Source organism: Arachis hypogaea, chromosome 12, assembly GCF_003086295.3.
Source record: "Arachis hypogaea cultivar Tifrunner chromosome 12, arahy.Tifrunner.gnm2.J5K5, whole genome shotgun sequence".
NCBI lineage: Eukaryota > Viridiplantae > Streptophyta > Magnoliopsida > Fabales > Fabaceae > Arachis > Arachis hypogaea.
Genome location: NC_092047.1, coordinates 40,334,561 through 40,341,786, shown reverse-complemented (window position 1 = coordinate 40,341,786; position 7,226 = coordinate 40,334,561). Strand labels below are relative to the sequence as shown.

At 29.9% G+C, this 7,226-nt stretch overlaps 1 long non-coding RNA gene across 1 annotated transcript; it reads right to left on the bottom strand.

The window, feature by feature from the left end:
- Window positions 1-4,324: 4,324 nt before the first annotated feature.
- LOC112729229 (uncharacterized) lies at window positions 4,325-5,358 on the bottom strand. The gene is made up of 3 exons (XR_003166417.3): window positions 5,207-5,358; window positions 4,904-5,116; window positions 4,325-4,411 (listed from the first exon to the last, which is right to left on the bottom strand). It is a non-coding gene; the product is annotated as an uncharacterized lncRNA (long non-coding RNA).
- Window positions 5,359-7,226: the final 1,868 nt, after the last annotated feature.

Here is a 7,226-nt window from a genome sequence, read left to right as displayed (position 1 = left end):
ATTTATAATGTTAGAATAAATAAAATTATGATATAATATAATCTTTATTATTATAAATACTGATTTGGTAAAAATTATTTTAAATTATAATTTATATTATAAAAAGTATTGGAATACATCAAACTATAGATTTTATATTTATAAAATCTAAGCGAATATGGTAAAAAAAATTAAAAAGTATTAAGTGAACAAATTATTTTTATAAGTTCAACTATTTTTTTTTCTTTTCTTTTTCTTATGTAACTTGGTGTAATTATATAACATCACCATATAATTGTTTTTCAAAAAAAATTGTGATACTCACATTAATTACCATCCATTACAAACAATTTTTGTTGAAGATGACCAATGCCATTTTTTTTTAAGTTTTTTAAGAACAACTAAAATTATTAGACACTATTGTTAATAAAACCTATTAGATTTTATTTATTATTTGTGATTTATTAATTTAGTTGTTTTAATTAGATTTGCTCTTATATATATATATATATATATATATATATATATATATATATGTGTGTGTAGAACTTAACCCTTTCTATATATTATGAGATTTTATTGTGAGAACTTGCCGAGTCCTCGCACTTTTTATCTAAAAATTAAATAATACAAATCACTTAATTCGATTTGTACTAAAACCATTTATCCAATAAAAAATGGGTGGTTTCGATGTCTTCAATTTTAAAATTTCACAATGGCATAAAAGAAAAGTATAGATAAATATCGCTAATCACAATATTGAGATGATATCTTTCAGTATATTATAGTTTATAAAAAATTTGTTGCACTCTAATTTTAGAAAGCGTTATTAGCTACTTGCAAAATTATAATCTATGGCATCTTTTTCAAAATTAATACCCTTGATAATTTCTTATTCTTTATTAACATTACGGCCCATATATTGAACTAGATTTTATGCATGTGTATGTTTAATTTACAAATAATATGTACCCAACAATAAATATTAATAATGCTATAAATTAGTTCGAGTGTTGTGTGTTTTAAATTGCAACCAAAAGTATAAAAATAAGCCATTAATGAACTATTATGTCTACAATTATATAATTATTATATTTCGTCGCTTAATTTGACAGGAAGAAAAAAATCCAACCGTAAACATTTACTAGCAAAATTTATATCGTTTAATTATTTTTTACGATAAATTCGACGGTATCTAAATTATTGTCGAATTTTATTCATTTTTTTACGATAAATTCGACGGAATTTGATATTTTTTTATAGTGGTAAGAATTAAATTTAAATATTAACTAATATATGAGACTATATTAAACATTTTAATTTTGATAAATATAAGTCAATTTAAAAAGTTCTTCCCTTAACTGCTTTTAAAAGTACCTCCTAATTTGCATAAACATCATATGAGCTATTTTACTTACTAAACGCATGTACTTGTACTTTTGAGCACCTATCCAAAAAATTTTACTAAATCAAGTCATAGTTATTTTTATTTTTTCTTTTATTTTTTGTTGAATTGATTTCTACTCAACTTTAAGATGTTTAGATTTTTTTACTCATTTTTTAAAAAATGCAAAAGAAATTATTATCTAATTTCTCCTTCTTCTTATATACTTATTAAGATTCTCTTTAATAAAACTCTCTTAGTTAATTTTGAGATTTAGTTTTAAGATATATAAAATATAAGAATTTTTAGTCATCTATTTTAATTGAAAAAGTATATAAACTTCTTAATTACCTATATTAACCAAATTTAATGTTTAAGTTTATAATTTAGACTTTAATATTAAAAGTTTATAATTTAATGTCTAAAATTTATGATAAATAAAATAACTTTAGATTTGACAGAATGTTATATCACTACAAAAAAACAGGGTTAAAACGGCGGTTATTTTGGGAAATTATGGCGGTTAGAACCGCCATTATGGCCAAAACTGGCGCCTCCAAGAAATGCCATTATTCTGGGCGCCATTCTGGTTATTACGGCGGTTTTCAGAAAACCGCCGTAATAACCTGTGGATAATATGGCGGTTTTTTGAGGGTTAAAATGGCGGTTACATTTTCGGATAAAATGGCGGTTTTTTATATTGTTTAAAATGGCGGCTGTAACCGCCGTTTTTACCAGGATGTTGTAACATCACTTCTCTTTAAAATGGCGGTTGAAAACCGCCGTTTTTACCATTATAACTGCCATTTTTACCAGGTTATAATGGCATCTTTTGTGTTAAAATGGTAGTTTCTAGCCGCCGTTTTTACCAGGTTATAATGGCATCTTTTGTGTTTAAAATGGCAGTTTCTAGCCGCCATTTTTACCAGGTTATAATATCATCTTTTGTGATATTTTCGAAACTTACTTAAAAATCTCGTAATAACCAGAAGGCATAATCATAAATCAAACATCATAAGATGATTTTTAATTCATACATAATCCAAAAGTCATAATCCAAGTCATAATTGAAATGTCATAATCCAAAAACAAAGTATCAAAGTAACATTTTTCAATAATACGTCTTAACATATAATTCTTAATATACGTCTTAACATATTAAGCATGGTCATGCTTCCTTGTTGCTTGCTCCAGAAGACCTACTTCCTAACTCTTTTGGTGATGGAATCTCACTCTCCTGATCCAATCCCTATAACAAAAATATAATTGTTATGAGCACAAGAAATGCAAGAAAAGGGCATATATTGATATACATTATAAGTCTGATTTAATTTATAAGAAAAGGCATATATAAAAGAACACACATTTGTCAAACTTTAGAGACTAAAAAAATATAGTATAAAGTAAAATTAAATCTTTTTTTTTCAGTAACAGCACTCAGCACAACTTTAAAAACCTTTTTTGTACACATGACAACTTGAATAGTAAAAAAACAAGAAAGTTTTGTTCCAACTTATTGATTTCTGGTTTAGTTTTGATCCTTTAGATTTTCTCCATGCAGGGCACAGAAAAGGGATTCTTCATTGATGCCAAATTCAAATGCCAAATTCTTCATTTCTGGGTTTCCCATGCAAGAGATTAAGCCCAGTCTTGAATTTTCTTTGGTTGATGGGCTTGGAAGTAATGGTGGGCAAGTAGAGAATAATGATAATCATAATAATGGGAGGCTTCTGTTCTCTTTTGGAGAAATCAAGCATCACCATCATCATCAGCTTTCAGCGGTAGTAATTAGTTATTGGTGTTGAACTTGACCAAAACAACAAACAACAAGTTGGGAACAATTCAACTGGGTATTGGGTATTGGACTGGTATTATTGGTGAAGGCTCATCATGGTAATTAGTTATTAATTAAGAAAAAAATTAATGATGACAATCATGCAATGCATTCATCTGATCTTCTTAATTATATATAATCTGCTTGAAATTGTTCAGAGAGAAGCTAACACAGTAGGATATATATGGTTATTATTACTTGTTCTTAATTTGTATACATTTTAGCTCTTGTTTAATTTGCTATTTCAATAATGTAAGGGTTTACTATCACTCTAGCATAAGCTAGCACTACTACTAATTATATCATAAGCAGCAACAAGAAACTATATCAATATTCAACATATTTGTATTCAACAAGAAACTATGAACCTAAGAAAAAAACTGACGGAGATAAAGCAAAGGAAAAAAAGAGGATAATTGTATTTGTACTTGTGAGATTTGCTGAGTAGGGAACATTCCAGCCAATTGTATTAGAATTTTACCTCCTTCCTTAGAAGCTATATAAGAGACTAGCGCTTGCAATTGCGCTTTAACGGTATCCAACTCTTCTTGCACATTTGGACCACAAGTAGATGATGTGCCAGCATCATTTGAAGAACCTAAATTCATTTGACTAATCCTTGTAGTATTGTTCTTGAAAGCAATTGTTGGAACAGCTCCCATACCTAAACCTCGAACACGACCAGGGTGCTCTTTCCCAAAAACTACTCCAAGAGCATCAAGAGGAGAATTAACAGTTAATTCCATCGGTTGTTGGCTGCTATGTACTTCAATCTTCTCCTACATATATAAAAAGAAAGAGAAAGAATAAAAAATAGTATTATCTTATAAAAAAGAAAGAAAAAGAAATACAAACAAGTTACTTATTGCACTTTAGTCTTACCACTATTTCTTTAGCCTTTTCATTAACATAACTTCCATCTATTTTCTTGTGAGTGATGTCCCACATTTGAACCCTATTAACTTCTTTTCCCGTCTCTTCCATCTAAAATTTAAGAAAAGTAGAAATTCTTGATCAAAAAATAGCAACCTACTAACTTAGATTAGATATCCAGAAAATTAAGAGATGATGCATGCATTATATTTGAGATAGATTAGATATGCATGCATTAATTGATTACCAATTCATCCCTTCTTCTTGCAATTGATTTAGCACCTGAAGTATGAGGAATTATTTGTTTTTTGCCGAATTTCTTGATTCCTCTTACAAAGTTTCTGCAAGTTAAATTTGGACACAATTATTACATTAGTTTGTTTAGTTAATAATGGAAAACTGAAGTGAATACACATGAACAACTATGATAACAACCACTCTTCAATTGCAGAGGGCAACTAGCATAGAATATAGACGAGTTTAGACCAGCTATTGGATGCATCATTCACTTCTACATGTAAATTTATAGCAATATTCACTTCTACATGTTAACCGCAAGAACCATCATCTTTCAAAACTGACTTAAATAGGGTAAAAATGTGCACTAACCACAGCAATTTAGGACTAAAATAAACAAAGACTGTACCACTATTTAAGACTGCCCCGCAGCCAATAGTTCAATTGTAAAAATAAAGATCAGAACCTCTAGAAACTCTAGAGACACCCAGAAATCAAAATCACTCTTCAACAACATTGACTAGTTCATATTCAATTATATATATTCCAAAGGCTGTAAAAAAGGACAACATTTAACTAGGAGAGTAATTACTTACCTGAGTTTCAGGCTTCAAACGATATTCTACGAATAAAGCCCATTGATCAGGAGCAATATCTTCTGGTGCATTATTTATGATCTCGGTTTTACTCAACCTCGGATCATAAAAATCATTCCAAAGCTTTATCCTATGTTCCCTCCATTTTTTGCCAAGCGATTGGAGCAAAAATCGTTTGGCCAAGTTATCACTCACTTTGAAGCAAAATCGAGCCTTCAATATTATAAAGAATATATATTAACCAGCAAATATAATTAAATAATGGCAAAGAAATAAGCTTTAGAGTTTGAGTAATCTTCTTACTAGGAAAAAAATATTCCATTGATTTTCAAAAAAGCTTGCTGGAATGTCTGACCACTTGTCAAAACTGATTGGAAATGCTACACAATCAGTGGCCAATTGTCCACAAACTCCTGCAAGGAGTCCAGCTGCTTCTCCTATTGTTGCATGATGTTTATCAAAATTGACAACTATGCGCAAACCTTCTAGCAAATTATACACATCCTTTGCTAATAAATGAAGGCGTGTACTATCTTCGTATTCATCTAAAATAGACAAATGAGTATAAATAAATGAGTAAATGAGCGACTAAAGAATAAAATAAATAAAATTCACGTTGTATGTTGGACAGCAACATAAGTAGATAAGGCAACATATATAAAGTGGACAGCAACCTTCTTTTCTTCATCATATATAATATAAACTGCTTCTAATAATTTCAAGGAACCAGCCTGCCAATAACTAGCTAAGGGTATCACAGAATTCAATTTCTATTTTCAATCCTTTCAAACTAATTCATATATAACATCTATACATCTAAAAATACTAATAGAACATCTATACATACCTATGGCATCAACAGTCCAATAATGTTTAGATTCACGTCCACGTTTACGTTTAGGTTCGGATGGATGCTCAGATATAGTTGGAGCAACTGATGATGGCTCAGAAGAATTTGAAGCTGTCGACTTGTCTCGGGAGGAACTTGCAGCTGCTGCGGACTTGTCTCGGGAGGAACTTGCAGCTGCTGCCGACTTGTCCCGGGAGGAATTTGAAGCTGCCGACTTGTCTCGGGAGGAATTTGCAGCTGCTGCCGACTTGTCTTGAGAGGAGTTTGCAGCTGCTGTCGACTTGTCTCGGGAGAAATTTGTAGCTGCCAATGTGTCTCGGGAGGAATTTGCAGCTGCTGCGGACTTGACTTGTGATGCATTTGAAGCTGCCAACTTGTCTTGTGAAGAATTTGCAGCTGCTGCTGCTTTAAGTAAATTCTTGTACCTCTTTTGCTTTGGCATATCTGCATAATATATTAAATCAATAATTAATAAATATAATCTAAAATGTGCATCAAGATTAAAAGAATAGACCCTGTAGCTAAGTTGGTGAAATAATTTAAAGCAAATTAAAGCCGTTTCAAGCATTTTAAATATGAATATTGTCATTGCCGCTAGATTTGGTCTTTATCTTATCATAATTACATGGTCCATACTTTACGTGACTAACTTTTCTTCATACAATGCAATCCATTTATTCTATTCAGTTAATGCAAATAAACTGAAAAATTAAATAATTGATCAAATAATTAAGTTAATGCAAATATACAAAACAATTTATAATTCTCCTTTTGTTTAGTTAATCTGCTAGGCAAAATGTTGTGATTATCTCTAATATATAAAATGGCTTATTAAATATCTATTTCCAATGACTATATGGTTAGAGAGAGAAAAACCTATGTAACAAAAAATTCGCATGTGATCACTGTTCCATCTAATAATTAATAATTAATATCCCCCAACAACTCCATATATATATAACATGATTGTGTTGATTTAAAAGTGGGGAAGACAAAGAGAACACAAAAATAAAAAACAATCATTTCAGTACCAGACAAGTACATATTTAGAACATCATAGCAGAAACAACAAAGAAGAAATTATTACAACACTAGTAGTACTTGAAACATTACAAAATATCATTAACTCTCTTGCCTTTTCCTGGATTATGGTTTTCAGCTGCAATGATATAAGAGCCAAGAAGGAGGGGAACTCTTCAAGCACTTCATTTGTCTCTAAAACTCTAACTCACAACCTGCTTCCAATTTAAATTAAGAATTCAAATGAATAAAATACCTTTTTTATTATTGAATAAAATATAGCATGAACGTATGCTACATAAATTCCAATTTATATTAAAAAATATCAAAATAATACACCGTATATAAACGAAGAGACAAAAGAAATAGATTGAAGATTGAAGATTCGCTCACCACTACTAACAAGCGGCGAATAAAGAACAAAAGAAAAGATTTTTTTTTCTTTAAAAAGAA